Source organism: Ixodes scapularis, unplaced genomic scaffold, assembly GCF_016920785.2.
Source record: "Ixodes scapularis isolate PalLabHiFi unplaced genomic scaffold, ASM1692078v2 PGA_scaffold4__175_contigs__length_147842914, whole genome shotgun sequence".
In the NCBI taxonomy this organism is placed as follows: Eukaryota; Metazoa; Arthropoda; class Arachnida; order Ixodida; family Ixodidae; genus Ixodes; species Ixodes scapularis.
The window spans coordinates 129,981,154-129,997,430 of NW_024609879.1; positions in this window are offsets into that span (position 1 = coordinate 129,981,154).

The following is a 16,277-nucleotide window of genomic DNA, read 5'->3' on the forward strand; positions in this document are numbered from 1 at the left end:
AGAAAAACTGCTAAACTGAAGCGCTCGTTTTGTAACCGGAACCTATATGCCGTAGATTTCAGGGCAACACGTACACACAAATTATGATTTGAAATTCGAGTTTCAGAAGACTTCGCTTGAAGTTTTAGTCATATCGTTTACCGTGCGACAGTTTGGCATATAAAAATACATGTATGTAAAGCGACCACACTATCAGTCATACCTTGTTGACCATAATAAAAAAAAACAAGAATATTCGTCTAAATCAAACATATTAAGGATGCCCTTTTTGTCCAAAAATACTCTTGCGACTGGAATCTCTTGTCTCCGTTTTTGATTGGTGTGATATAAAATGATGTATTGTTTACGCTAGATTGAACTTCGCTTGATTTCTATTTTACATTAGCTTATATTTCCTTTGCATAGTTTATATGCCTGTTTCTATAGCATTTGCTCCTCATTCATTTGAATGATTACTCTGCCGTGGAGCGGGAATCTGACATTGTATGATTTTATGTATTTTTATCGCACCGCTGTAATACCGGTTTCGGCGATGTGAGTATTGCAAAAATAAATACATAAATAAATAATAATAGTTTTAAGTATTATTAGTTATTTATCTATTATGAGTATATTACTGAGATGCATATGAGATATTTGATGTTCCCTAAAAGGAACATCAGATATTTAATATTCATCTCAAACTTGGGGCTAATTTTACAGAAGTCACTAATGAGTGGTCACGGGAACGCTAAGGCAGCACGGTCGCTCACGCATGAAATGCTTCCTCTCGTAGAGATCCGACTTCTTCAGGCCTTTCTCGGTTTCGCACTATTACCGGATCCATCTCAAGTCATCCTTGGTGTCAGCAATCCTGGCGGATCAACCCGACTGGCATCTTTCTCGATGTGTCATCCTCCGTGCGTCAGCAGGACCCGCCCCCATGCACCGTGGCGTGATTCTGGTCGCAAGCATTCCCAGCATTTCAAGATCCCAGCCTACATAAGGACGGCGCAAGCCACTCCTTCCTCAGTGGGCATCTCAAGTCATCCTTGGTGTATAAAAATTCAAAAGCGCAAACACCAAGGAAAAGAAAAGGGGACAGGACAGAGCGCTTACTCCAACTGGAAGTTTAATGCATTCCCCGAGGAAGACATAAGATAAGAATTAGGCATGTGAAGGTAAAAAAGAAGAGACATTATTGTTATAGTTTATATATCCATTAAAAAATTTTAAACTAAATCTCACTTCACCCCTTGACACTAGCGAAAAAAGAATGTAATAAAAATTCAGAAGTATAAACAAAATCAGCAGGCCAGGGATAAGGTTAGAAAACATCAAAGCGACCTGCGTTAAGACAAAAGGTCGAGGTACCTCATCGCTTTCTCGGAAGCGCTATTGATGGTGCGCTTATGCAAGCTCTCCCGAGAAACAAAAAGGGTTTTTGCTTCATAGAGTTCTCTGGATCTTTTTTTTATGGCAATGCTTGAGGATCTTAGTCTGTTGGAATATGGGTGTTAAGTGACAGTCCCGGACATGTATAGCGGGATGTCCCGATGGTGATGATTTCAGAGAAAGGTTATGCTCTCGAAGTCTCACGTTCACACAGCGCCCAGATTGTCCGACGTAGACTTTCCCACATGTGAATGGAATTTCGTACACTACGTTGATGTTGCAGTTAACGTACTTGTGCGTATGCTTGACGGTGCAGTTGTTGTTATTTTAATTTTGCGAATTAATCTTAGGACACAATTTTTCAGTTTGTTTGGAGCTGATAGTACCACTGGTATTTGCGCTTTTGAATGTTTATACAATGTGTAGCCAACTAGCCCACAATTAATTTTGATTCAACATCCATGGTGTCAGCAATCCTAACGGATCCACCCGACTGGCATCTTTTCTCGACGTGTCATGCTCCGTGCGTCAGCATGCAGGACCCGCCCCCAAGCACCGTGACGTCACCCTGGTCGCAAGCATTCCCAGCATTCCAAGATCCCAGCCTATAGTACATAAGGACGGCGCAAGCCACTCCTTCCTCAGTGGGCCCGGGAACGCTAAGGCAGCACGGTCGCTTACGCATGAAATGCTTCCTCTCGTACAGGTTTGAAAACGTTTCTCCTTGCATGCTAATGGTGAATTCGCGTGGTCGCCTCTCTCCTCTGACCTCGATTCAGCAGAGCGCCCCCTCCTCGCCGCCAGAGCTACTCGGGATCCTTTTCAGCTGATCACAACTGCTGGCTTCAGAGCGCTCCGAGATTCTCAGACCAGTCACGGAATTAATATTTCTTGACATTGGTAATGCATTAAAGACAACACGATCTAACAGCGTACGGTGAACGATTGAGCAAAATTTACGCTCGCAACGTGATGAAATAACTGTTGTGACGTAAATTGTTTTACGCATCGGCATGTAAAAAAAAAAAAAAAAAAAAAGAAAACAGCAGTATGGGAATTGATTTTCGCAGAACGGAACGAAAGCCAACGCTTGGAAAGAGTTGTCAACTCATCGCGTTTTCGTCAGTGAACGCGCTGCGATAGCGGTCACGCGTACGACAGAATAGGCAAATATAAAACGGTTAATAAACCGCATTCTTCTCACGGCTAAATATCGTGCAAGCATCGCCATGTGACACAAATCACATTGCATTATATTCGGCTCTTCCTTTATTTTAGAACACAAACCTTTGAATGCACTTTTACCAAACCTGAAAATTTCTTGAAGCGACCACAAAACCCGGTAAAACAGCGGCGAGCTCTACGAGCTGTTTCTTCGTCGGTTAGGCTTAGCGGATTCACCGCCGTGAGATCAACGATCTCGTGAAAGCGCTGGGAATACTTCACACGTCGACTTTTCCTGTTACGGTCACAAAGGAATGTCGTCCCGTCCGTCGTAATCCTCGCACCGTCGAATTCAGAAGCACTTTGTAGAACCACATATCAATCGCCGTCATGCCGCACCCCGCACACCACCACAGACCACTGCCGGCCATCGTCAACAAAACCACGTGATCCCCGTCCAAGTACCACGTGATGCCTGCGCCGCTCCGCACTCCGACGGCTAGAGACGGAGTGCCAAAGAGCGCTCTGAGAGGGAGAGGCGCCCTCGGAATGAACCACCCGATCAGGCGACAGCACTCGCTTTCAACCACCCGATCTCGCGCGCTCTGGAAAGAGCGCTCGAGAGCGCGCGGGAAGAACCACGCGAATTCGCCATAAGAGTACAAAGATCGTGAACATTTTACCATTCCCGTGCCCCAAAGTGTTACTTTGTCTCGCTTGGATTGTGCGTGCGTCATGGTAATCTGCTACTCTTGTCCGGTGACATTGAAACAAATCCTGGTCCCGGGCCTACCAAGGCTGAATTGGAAGCGCAGGTGAAACAACTTGGTAGTATGTACGAGCTAATGCAGAAAAGCGATGCTAATGTAACCGGCCTTGCGGCGGGACAAGCAGCCCTAAAAGCCGATGTCGAAGCGATACTTGGTGGCGGCGCTAAATGCAAAACTTGTTTCATTCGAAAAAGAAATCTTGTCTATCACGCAGGCCCAAGCAGATATCTGTAATCTGCAACATTCCGTCGCTGTGCAGTCCACTGCAACCGAAGTTATGCTATCTCGACTTGATTATTTTGAAAACCGCTCGCGACGGTGTAATCTTCTATTTTATGGCATACCCGATGCTGCCGGCGAGTCATGGTCTTTGTCCGAACAAAAAGTTTTAGAATTTGCAAATGAGAAACTTGATGTCACTCTTGATAGCTCTCAGATAGAACGCGCACATAGATTGGGAACCCCATCTCGGGAAGAGAACAGGCCTATTATTGTAAGCTTTTTTTCATACAAAGCAAAAAATCAGTTACTCTTGTGTGGACCAAAGCTGCGCGGCCTCCCTTTTTCTATGTCTGAAGATTTCTCGAAGAAAGTTCGCGTTGCGCGTCAGAGACTTCTTGCATTCGCCAAGTCACAGGGAGGTCCGCATAAGCTGCGTTTTGATAAACTACATATGGGTTCAAATGTCTTCCTTTACGACTCCACTTCCGATTCTGTGGTTAGTGCTTCCGCATAGGCACACGCTGCGAGTGGGAACAAACACGTTGCTTCCTCCAACTCTAACTCACTTATCGGTGTTTTATACTTAAATTCGCCCAGTTTAATACCAAAGCGTGACGAACTGTGTTCTCATATTTCAACCTGTGATGCTAAGATGGTACTGATCATTGACACCTGGCTTCATCCTGATATAAAGGACAAGAAAATACTGCTGAATCATTCAAACTTCACATTTTATCGACGCGACCGGAAGGATCGTCGTGGTGGCGGGGTTTTAATATGCATTGATAGCAGTATCAAAAGCACACTTCTTTTCGTTTCCATGTCAATTGAGGCCATCTGGGTCTCGGTGAAATGTGGTTTTAATTCAATCCTGGTTGGCGTGTGTTATAGACCACCAGAGGCGTCAGCTAGTTTTGTAACTGCTTTGCATGATGAGTTGCCAATTTTGTTCACACAATATACTGGTCATTGTTTTCTTAGTTGGCGATTTTAACTTCCGTGAGTTAAATTGAAATTTATCCGATCTTGTTGGTAGTGGAAGTTCTGGTGAGTGTCGCGATTTTATCAGCCTCTCCCTGGATTTTAACCTTCCCCAGGTGATTTCTTTCCCTACCCGTGTAACCGCCACATGTTCAAATATATTAGACTTGGTTTTGACTATCCACCCGAAGTCTATTACCTCTCTTACTGGTTTTGACGGCATCAGTGACCACAAAGCAGTGTTATTTAACCTGGGATTTCAAGCACCAGAACCAGTCAGGTTGACCAAGCAATTAAGGCTATATAATAAGGGAAACTATGAGCAGCTCAGCCAGGACGACTCAAGCTATTTCTCAGTCCTCCTGGGGGGTTTTGACGATAGGAATATAAATGAATATTTGTGCCTTTTTAAAAACAAATTACTGCAACTCATTGAAGCTCATGTTCCAGCTATTAACATCATTTCCCGGTCTTCTAATCCTTGGTATTCGCGCTCACTGAAAACCCTTAACAATAAGAAAAAACGACGTTTTCGAGCAGCCAAAAAACAAGACACTGCTTTAGCCTGGTCTAAATATCATGAATGCGCCATTGAATATAAAATTATGTTAGAGCAGCAGAAGCGTATATTCTACCAGGAGACCCCCCCCCCCCCCCCTCCCCCCCTTCCATCTAAGCTACTAAACAACCCGCGCAAATTTTGGAATGTTGTAAATTATGCACCATAATCCCCACTAGCGCGTATTGATGATTCTGAGAACATTATCGGAGATTAATCAGTGTGCCACAGTTCTTAATCATATATTTTCTTCCCATTTCATCGCCCACTGTCTCTTAACACTGTCTTTACCTATTGCTAGCAGTGTTTTACCTATGGATCCAATTTGTATTGATATCGAAGGTATTGTTAGTATTATTAAGTCATTGAAAATGTCCTCTTCCTGTGGTGTCGACGGCATAAATTCTAAGGTCTTACAAAGTACTAAATATCCCTCCAGCCTATTTTTAACAAAAAAATTTCAACAATCATTACATACGGCGGCGGTTCCTGAGCATTGGAGAATCGGCAAGGTCATCCCAGTCCACAAAAGCGGCGATAAATCTTCTCGTTTAAACTATAGGCCAATATCTCTAACTTCTGTACCTTCTAATATACTCGATCACGTAATCCACAAGCAACTGTCTATTCACCTTGATTCTATCTCCTTTTTTAAAAAAAGCGCAGCACGGCTTCGGTCGAAACTACTCCTGCGAAACCCAACTTTTCTGCTTAACAAACGACCTGTTCGCAAACCTTGATTCTGGCTACCCCATTGATGCTGTAATTCTCGACTTCGCTAAAGCTTTCGCCAAAGTTCCCCATAACAGACTGCTTCTAAAACTATCGTCATTAAACCTCGATAATAATGTTCTCTCCTAGATCGAATAATTTGAATCTTTTCTCTCTCAGCGTCATCAGTTTGTTCATGTCAATAATTGTTCTTCTACTCTAGCCCCCGTAACATCTGGCTTGCCTCAAGGAACGGTGCTTGGTCCGTTACTTTTCCTCATCTACATCAACGGTCTTCCTCTTCAGGTATCTTTACCCATGTGCCTATTTGCCGACGACTGTGTCGTTTACCGAAAAATAACATCCCCTCATGACTCTTTAACCCTACAAAATGACCTCGACCTAGTTCATAGCTGGTGTACTAACTGGCAGATAGATGACGCGTAACGTCAGCAAATGTAAATGCGTGCGCTTCTCTCGTTCCTCTTTTCAAACCTCTCCAGTTCACCTTTTCAATGGCATCCCTCTTCAACCCACGGATATGTATAAATACCCTCGGCGTTCTTCTAACTTCAAACCTCTCCTGGGAAAACCATATTAATTCAGTTGCAAGTTCCGCTAACAAAAGCTTGGGTTTCCTTTGTCGCAATTTCAGGTCCGCCCCTTCTCAACTAAAACGGCTCCTCTATCTTGCCCTAGTTCGGTCTGTGCTGTGCTGCGCGTTTTATTCAGTCTGATTACTCCAGTTTTTCTAGTGTTTCCCTCATTCAATCAAATCTCTCTCTCCCATTGCTTTTCACCCGTCGAAAAATATCCCCTCTCTGCCTTCTGCATAAAGCTTTTTATTCACCACTTTTTAATCAGTCTCTTCTTTCCCCACCGGCTTATTTTTCCCCCAGACTCGATCATTGCAATAAAATAGTCCGGCCAAAGTGTTTTTCCACAGCACATCAGCACGCCCCTCTTTCTGATGCAATTGTGGACAGGAATGACCTTCCCGAAGACATCGTCACCATTCAGGATCCCATCAGATTCCGAGAAGCAGTATCAACCATTGTACTTAACACCCACTCCCCTCCCTAACGCCTTATGGCCCTGAGGGTATTGTAAATAAATAAATAAATAAATAACTGTACTTGGTTTCAGCTTAACTCCAGACATGACAGATGCTTCAAACTAATGTGATTTATCAAGCAGTGTCTAAAGCGCAAGTAACTGGACCTTTTCTCGTAGGATTGGTTCTGCAATTATAGAATGCGTACATAAACATGACGAACACCAGGATGGTGTTTTTTGTACGTTGTCTGATTGGTCCTATCAGCTTGTGATATCGGCTGCGTCTGAATATAAAGAGAAACAAGGTGTAGATAGCAAGCGTTCTGCAATAATCCAAAGCAAAAAAAAAGAATCTTTTGAACACCAAATTTTTAGCAACAACAAATTTTGGTTTTCTTTATTCGTGTTTTTTTTTTTCCTTTGCCTGGACGAACTTTTGGTTCACAAGACGTTATTTCAAGTTCCACCTAGTAAATATTTAATGTAAAAACTAAACAGAGTACAAAAAAAATCATCTTTTTCCGGAAGACAAAAGTTACGCTTTTGTTGCCTATGCCAGAATACTCGATTCCGGCCTGTCTGACACAAATAAACTGTACGCAGAATTTTATAAATTAATCTACATGTTCAGGTCCGCAGATTCATGGGTAGTCCGTCTTGTGCACGGGACGTAACGCTCGCATACACGAACAATTCTCTAAGAAATAAAAGGGTTCAATTGATGGCGTCGCATCTTAACATTTTATGTCATATAATTACGGATTAACGCCCGAAGCTGTTTTCACATGCTTGACCTCAAGCTGCGCGCCCTTTCTAACTTCTGTTGGATTTCTTTGCGTATGGAAACTGCTCAAAGGTTCTGATTTAAGTATGTATAAATACCAACAAGCCACTTTTCCTTCTATAGCGTGACCATGACGTCCAAGTATGTATCGAAAACCTCAACGCCTCTTATGTGCTAACATTTCCCGTCGAAATGAAGGCCATTAATCACCTCAAGTTCCTGCTAGTGTTTACGAGCGTGTGCGGTATGTAGCCTTCTTTATAAACGGGTAGATAACGTTTATAGCTGGGCCGTAAAGTTTATTGATTAGCACGTTCACTGCATCATAGATCACTGGTGGGTCACGCCGCGCATGACAGGTGTGTGGCCCCGAATATTTAGACTTACTGTGTAGTGCGGGAACAATATCTTTGGAAAAAATTAACTTAATGAAATACAATTTTTTGTATCTGATTTAATGAGCCGTGATCAAACTCTTCAACCTCTGTGCTATGTTGAATAGCGGTGACCCACCGCTGAGCCACGCGCATTCGAAGAAAACGAACGACATCCGGTGAGACGTCCGTCAACAAATGGGGAAACGGTATTGTTTTCGTGAGAGCGTTTAGGCAGCGCTGCCCTGGGAACGGGAAACATAATAAATCAACGATATGTTATAAGCAGCAAAGGAAAGGTAATTTCCCTTCAAGGCCTAGATGGATGTCAAGGAGATAACACGAGTGGACAAAATACCCGTGCTCATGATGGCATCGGTTACAGAGCAAAAAGCGAGTCTTGTGAACACCGGCAAGAAAACCAGAAAAGCGTATTATCCACCGCCATCAGTGGCGATGCCTACCAAATGCGGTGTTTTGTTGTGGCCGAACCGGGGTTCCCTGTTCGTAAACCAAAATCTCCACTATCATCGCTTACCGCTTGAGGAACCCCTCGGGGGTTCCTCAAGCGGTAGACGAGGTGACAAGGTGACAAGGTAGACGAGGTGACAATGTGTTCACAATCACAGATGGAGCGCCTGAGGACCAAAAAAGAATGGTCACAGAGAAATCCGGAAGTGACATTATCCCCCAGAGATGTCACTGCGCTCGTGCCTCGGAAGTGCTCCGTCGCCGATGCACGAGTTGAGAGGCGCCGAAAACTTCGATCTTTGCCATATTTTTAGACAAAAACTAGTGCAGTATGGTCTAGTCCGTAACGTCATACGTCACGTGACATCAAACGTGGCTGTGACGTCCTGACCGTATCGACCCGCTAAATTTCCCCGGAAAATTTTCCGCTAGATTTTGCGGGAATATTTTCGCTAAATATGGCGGGCAATTTTTGCACTAAATTTGGAGGGAAAATTTTGCGCTACATTTGACGGGTAAACACCATAATGCAATGCGCTCAGCTACGTGTGACGTCACGTGTGACACAGGTGGCTGCGCGCGTTGCATTATGGGATTTGTCGGTCCCACCGACGCCGACGCCGGATTTTCTGCGGCAGGAGCTTGTAAACGCTGTCTCGTTAAAACCCTGCAAAAAAAACCGGACGATACTGATTAATGACATAGGCTTCACTGATAAAGGGATATTTCCTATCGGAAAGAGCTAACGAAAGAGCGCCGACACAGGCAGTCGGCCTATATGATTATTATATTGAAGGCTTAAGGTATTTTGCGCTCTAGTTTTGTTTAAAAGCTCCGCAGAATCTTAGGGCTATAAAATACTGGGTGGCATTCATGTATATTACAGTGTACAGACAAGGGGCCAGACGGAGATAGCCTAGTGGCAGCTGAGTACTCTCTAGTTCAATCATTGATGCACCTCTCCGTCTGGCCCATGTATACACACTCCCGCATGACAAAGGAATTTCATATAGGACCCCTATGGTGCACTCACTAAACTTTCCAGAGTGACGTTTGTAACACACTACTCATGTCTCTCCTGACTCTCCTGCTTTTTTATTTACTCTTTTACATAACGTGGAAAGTTTCTTCGGCGTTGAAAAAACGACAGGAACGCGAAACCAATTTGCCATCTTTTTCGAGTTGTGAGATACTTTATGGACACGGGGCAGGACAACAGGTCGGCCCTTTCTCTTCGCCATCACATGCTTGCTCTCCCGTGCTGAATTTTTTCATCTTTTTTACCAAGTGCCCTGAAACATCACATAGAACCCGGGGAGAAAAACCACCCTGCGATCTGAGTAACTGTGACTCGAAGCTAGAACTCATCCTGTGATGGCAGGATTTCTTCAATGAGGCATCGAGGCAACTGGAGTCTATTTCTCTTTTTACAAGCTTCGAGTAGGCTGAGTTAATTGGCAGCATCTTTTTCTTAGAGCGGGGCTCGTACACCCTAAGCGCAATCGTAGCCGCCGAGAGCTCGCAGTTTCGCGTGTGAAACTAAAGCCTGCCGCTCAGTCCGTAAATAAGAAAGTCATCAACGTCTCTGAAAATCTTTAGTCTGTATTTCTGTCCTATAACACTCTTGATTGCCTTGTCGCACAAGACAAATATCACAGAGTACTGGCGCTACCATCGTTCTTATACAAATCCCTCTTTTCTGGACAAACATTTCCCCCTTATAAAGTAGATTAAAGGTAGTGAGTCAGCAATTCTAAACAGGCTTCTACTAAGATGCCAGAGAAGCTGCGGAATTGCACCTCCCCGTTCATATATATATATATATATATATACCTTTTTGTGGATTATAATTAACTAGCCCAACTCACAGTTTTAATATTTTAATTGTGTCGCTGATACCTAAAAACCCCGATGAGCTTTTCATAAATTGGACACGGCCTCCTCGTTGAAACCAGCATTAATGGCGTTATTAATAATGAGCTTCCTGCCGACAACAAAAGGTATAATGTTCGCGTAAAAAAACAATCACACGGGTACGAAGAAAAAAGGTGGAAAAGTCAAAAGAAGATTTTTCAATGTTTGTGTTGATTTACCCGGTTTCAAGTTCAACCGATTTACGAGTCAAAAAAGTCACCCACGATTAAAGCAATACTTGCTTAAGCGAACGGTTAACCGATCAACCGACCATTGAAGTTGTTTGTCTTATTAGTAGTAAGAGACGGGCTGGTTAGTACATAGTTCCTTTTGACGATGAGCGCCGCAAGACAGGGACAGAACGCTTTTGTGTTGTGTCTCTATCTGTCCCTCTCTTGCGGCGTATTGTAATATATATATTGTAACAGCGCAACTTCATCCCCATCAACATCCACACTATCATTACCATCCACAACAGCGCACCGCCTGCACGGGCGGTGTGTGGCTCATGCTAGTGCTCGCGGGGCAGAATTGCTCCAGGGCTCGGTCAGTAAAGCAGGTGTTTTTTCATCTCTACTTTGTCTTTCTTACACATGGTAGAGGTCGGCAACGGTCTTCCCGCCCCTCTCCTCATTCGATATCCTGGAGCTTCGTCACCGCAACATAACCGTCACCACTGCCAAATCCAACCCCGTGGTTTCCTCGGACAGCGCAACGATGGCTACCATCGCAACTCAGACAGCCGGCACTCAACCGGCCCCTGCCTTGACTGTGACATCCCCTCAACGCGACCCCAGCATTTTCGCTGGTGTCGGAGTCGACGACGTGAGTGACTGGATTGATTCCTTTAAACGAGCTAGTCGTCACAACTGCTGGGACGACCATCGAAAGCTCTCTAACGTAATTTTCTACCTGACAAACGTCACCCACACGTGGTTCATTAACCATGAGCTCGAATTCGACACCTGGACCACATTCAAAACGCGCATGTTGGAAGTCTTCGGCAAGTCTGCAGCACGCAAACACGTCGCTGAACGCAAGCTTGCTCTAAGAGTACAACAAAGAGGAGAAACCTACACCTCCTATATCGAGGATGTTCTGTCCCTCATCAAGCTTGCTGACAAAGGCTTGCAAAAACGGGACAAACTGCAATATCTCCTCTAAGGCATCGACGAAGAGGCCTTTCGTGTTCTTCTCATCAACCCAAGCACATTAACACAATTCTCGGATGAGTGCCCTCGACTTTAAGAAGCGAAGACACGTCGCGTTACATCCCCTATTCCCGAAGTCACAAGCAACGACGCTCATAGCATCGCAGCTTTAACGTCGACCAACGCAGAGAGCCTTAGAAATCTCACTCGCGAGATTGTGCGCGAAGAAATCGCGTCCATAACAACATCCTCTCAAGGCAAGCCTACGGAGTCCTCTTTACTCAAACAAACGATCCAAGCAGAAGTCCTGACAACAATGCAACCTCTGCCACCACCTCGATCAACATACGCCGAGGTCGCCGCATGTACACCTGCGCAGTCACCTTGGCACAACCAGGGCCTTGCAACATTTTCTCCGACTCCCTCTCAATTCGCACCTGAATGGGGCCATCACCGACCGACCGCTTTTGCCAACAACCGCCCAGTCTGCTACTACTCCGGCATCCCTGGGCACGTCCAGCGGAACTGCCGTCGGCGCCGCCAAGAGCAGGCACCCAGCGATCACTTCACCTCATCAAACTGGGCTCCTCGCCGCATTTTTCATTTACTTCCAGAGCTTCGTTAACCGTCCCCGGGATTGAACGAGCGTCCCCAGGTGAACACGTCACGACCCACTACTCGTAGATCACCGTCTCCCCGAGGGAGATCTCTGTCTCCTATGATTCCTGCTCATAACGGAGACCCCCGACGCTCTGGGGGAAACTGGTAAGCGCAGTTCCCGGAGGCACAACTGCGACCGCTTCCAACGTTTCAAATCCTACTACGCCACCACAAAATATAATCGATGTTGAAGTAGAGGGTCTTTCTCTAAGGGCGTTAATTGACACGGGAGCCGCAATTTCAGTCATGGGGCAAAATTTTTGCCGCAAACTCAAGAAAGTATCCACACCATATACTTGCATTCACTTAAAAAGTGCATCGGGACGAATAATTTCACCTTCAGCAATGTGCACAGCTCGTATTAATATCTAGGGCAACCACCATCACATTCAATTTATTATCTTGCCTTCATGCAGTCATAATATTATTCTTGGCTGGGATTTTCTTGCCGCAAACAATGTTTTTAGAGACTGTGCCACGCCCTAGCTGTCCCTAGAAGCTGAGAGCTTTGTCGAACCATCTAACACAAAGTCACGTCAACGTCGCACTATAACCAGAGATACCCTAGTGCCAGCAAGAATGTCTGTGGTTATGCCCATTGCACTCGAATACGAATACACTGGAGATGCTCTCGTAGAATCTGCACCTGAGATTATTGTCGTGCCTTCTTGTATGCCAACTTTTGTCCCTCTAGGTACTGACGTGTTAGCGGTAAACGTAACAAATTTGGACATCGTACTTCCGCAGTCTATGGTGGTTGCTATAGCCACTCCTTCGACAGGTTTTAACCTGTTGGTTGTTTCTGCCCTTGACCATCCTACTGAACAACGAGCTAGCAGCAGCACTAGTGAATTAGACTCTACTATCGATCCTGCTCTTTCTGACGATCAAAAAGCACGTTCCCTTTCTCTTATCGAGTCCGTCCGACACGCATTCGACTCAGACGGACGTTCTTGGCAGGGCTCACTCTATTTACCACACGATAGATACCGGCGACACTTCCCCCATACGGCATGGACCTTACCGCATAGCTCCAGTCGAAATGCGCAAGATAGAAACTGAGGTAGCAGAAATGTTGAAACGAAATGTCATACGCCCCTCCAATAGTTCCTGGTCTTCCCCTGTTGTTTTGGTTAGAAAGAAAGATGGATCGGTCCGTTTCTGTGTAAATTACCGAAAACTCAACATCGTCACTCGAAAGGACAGCTATCCAATGCCTCGTATTGATGACGCCCTGGACACTCTGCAGGGAGCAAAATATTATTCTTCGTTAGTCCTAAGATCTATATACTGGCAGATCCCGATGTCTGAATCATACAAAAAAAAAAAAAAAAACAGCCCTCGTGACACCCGACGGTCTATTTGAGTTTAACGTCATGCCATTTGGCTTCTGTAACGCGCCGGCGACCTTTGAAAGAACAATCGACTCCATTCTACGTGGCTTAAAATGGCGTACATGTCTTTGTTATTTTGATGATGTTATTATTTGTTCGTCCACATTTAAAGAACAGCTCGTCCGGTTTTTAGAAGTTTTATATTGTATCACTAATGCGGGCTTACAACTCAATGCAAAGAAATGCAATTTTGCAGCGACTCAAATCAAAGTTCTAGGACATCTTATTTCCCACGAAGGCATAAGACCCGACCATGAAAAAATTAGAGCAGTCTCTTTGTTTCCCCACCCTGCAAACACAAAGCAGCTTAAAAGCTTTTTGGGTCTATGTTCTTATTTCTGTCGTTTTATCCGTGGCTTTGCACATATTGCATCTCCCATTACATAATCTTTTTTCCACCCGTGTCTCATATAAATAGACTACCGATTGCCAATTATCCTTCAACGCCCTTCGAAACGCGTTGACTTCTCATCCGGTACTGAGCCACTTCGATGATAACGCAACAACTGAACTTCACACGGATGCCAGCGGAACCGGGTTGGGCGCTGTACTCCTGCAAAAACATCCCTCCAGCCGTGACTCTCACGTCATCGCTTACGCGAGTCGTACCTTAACCAGACCTGAAAAAAATTACACTGTGACTGAACAAGAGTGCTTTCCAATAGTATGGGCCATCGGACGATTTAGACCCTATTTGTGCGTCCGTGCGTTTACGATTGTCACGTACCATCATGCCCTATGTTGGCTATCCTGAATGAAAAACTTATCTGGACATCTAGCCAGGTGGATCCTCAGCCTACAAGAATATCGGTTCACTATTGTTCGCAAAAGTGGAAAGAAACACTCGGATGCCGACGGACTGTCTCGTTGCCCTCTTACACTGAGTTCCCGCACCAACGACATCGACGACAATTTACCTAGCGTCAGTTCCCTAACACCAACAAATCTCATCTCTGCCAAAACAGAAGATCCTTGGAGTGCTAAGATAATTCGTACCCTCACTAGCCCAGCTCAAGACACGAAGTTCCGCCGAAAAATACGCAACTTCGTCCTCCTCAATGGTCTCCTCTACAAACGCAGTTGTAGAGGAGACAGTTACAAGATACACGGTCCTCGCAACTTTCCATGACCATCCCACAGCGGGTCACCTGGGCACTTACAAGACCTACGCCCGCCTTCGGTCCCGTTATTTATGGCCAGGCAAATATCGGACGACCGAGAAGTATGTGCAACCGTGCGTTCCTCGCCAACACCGCAAGCCTTCGCGAGACGCGTCAGATGGACAGTTGATGCCCCTACCTTGTCCCGAGAGGCCTTCCGACCGAGTCGGTATCGACCTTTACGGACCACTACCGAAGAGTTCGGCTGGCCATCGGTGGATCGTGGTAGCCATAGACCACCTTACGAGGTATGTCGAGATGGCTCCTCTCATCTCGGGTACTGCACAAAAACTTGCGCAGTTTTTTATTACCAACATAGTTTTACGAAATGGGCGCCGCGATTTCTCCTCAGCGACCGTGGAACCGCTTTCCTGTCCGCTCTCGTAAAAGAGGTTCTTGCTGCTTTTAGGGTTATTCACCGATTCACATCCGCGTACCACCCGCAAACAAACGGTCTTACCGAACGGTTCAATCGAACCCTATCGCAAATGCTTAGAATGCATATCTCCAACGACCATAAGAATTGGCACTTCATTCTTCCCTTCTTCAGCTTCGCCTACATCACTTCTATCCAATCGACCACGTGATTCTCTCCTTTCTCGTTTACGATCGGGAAGTGTCGTGCACCATAGACAGCCTTTTTCCGTACACTGACAACGACCTTCAAAACTCCCTCGAAGCATTAACAGTTTGCCGAGCCGAAGAATGCCGTCAACTTGCTCGCCTTCGCACCAATGACAACCGACAACAACAAAAGCGGCGTTACGACGGAGATCGCACTTCCGCAATATACCATCCAGGTGACCTTGTCTTGGTTTGGACACCCGTACGTACGCCAGGACTCTCCGAGAAACTTCTTCACAAATATCTTGGACCATATACTGTCCTTCATCAAACATCCCCAATCAATTACTCCGTGACCCCGCTAAAGCCGTCAACCGATCGGCGCTGCCGGGCGCTACAAAACGTTGATGTATCTCGCATGAAGCCCTTCGTCCAGCGCTCCGACCATGGCGCAACTTCATCCCCAACCTAAAGGTCGGCCAGGAGGCCTCCATCTTCTTCTACGGGGAGGATATTGTAACAGCGCAACTTCATCACCATCAACATCCACACTATCATCCCCATCCACAACAGCGCACCGCCTGCACGGGCGGTGTGTGGCTCATGCTACAGCTCGCGGGGCAGAATTGCTCCAGGGCTCGACTAGTAAAGCCGGTGTTTTTTTTATCTCTAGTTTGTCTTTCTAACAATATATATATATATAAAGAGAGAGAGAGAGAGAGATAACATTTATAATTAGATGATGAATTAGCTCAGAAATATGCTTTTGTTTTCAAAGAATACTTTTTATGACTCCACTCAAATAACTTTTGGTAGTAGTATAACGCATCTCCTATTTTACATGTTTTTTTTTATAAAATTAAGCTAGTTAAACAGTATTTCGTAGCTGCCAAATTGATGTTAATAAGGAGCTTGTCGTTTACTGGTCTCTACACCCTCAAATTCTATCAAAGTCCATCAGGCAACAT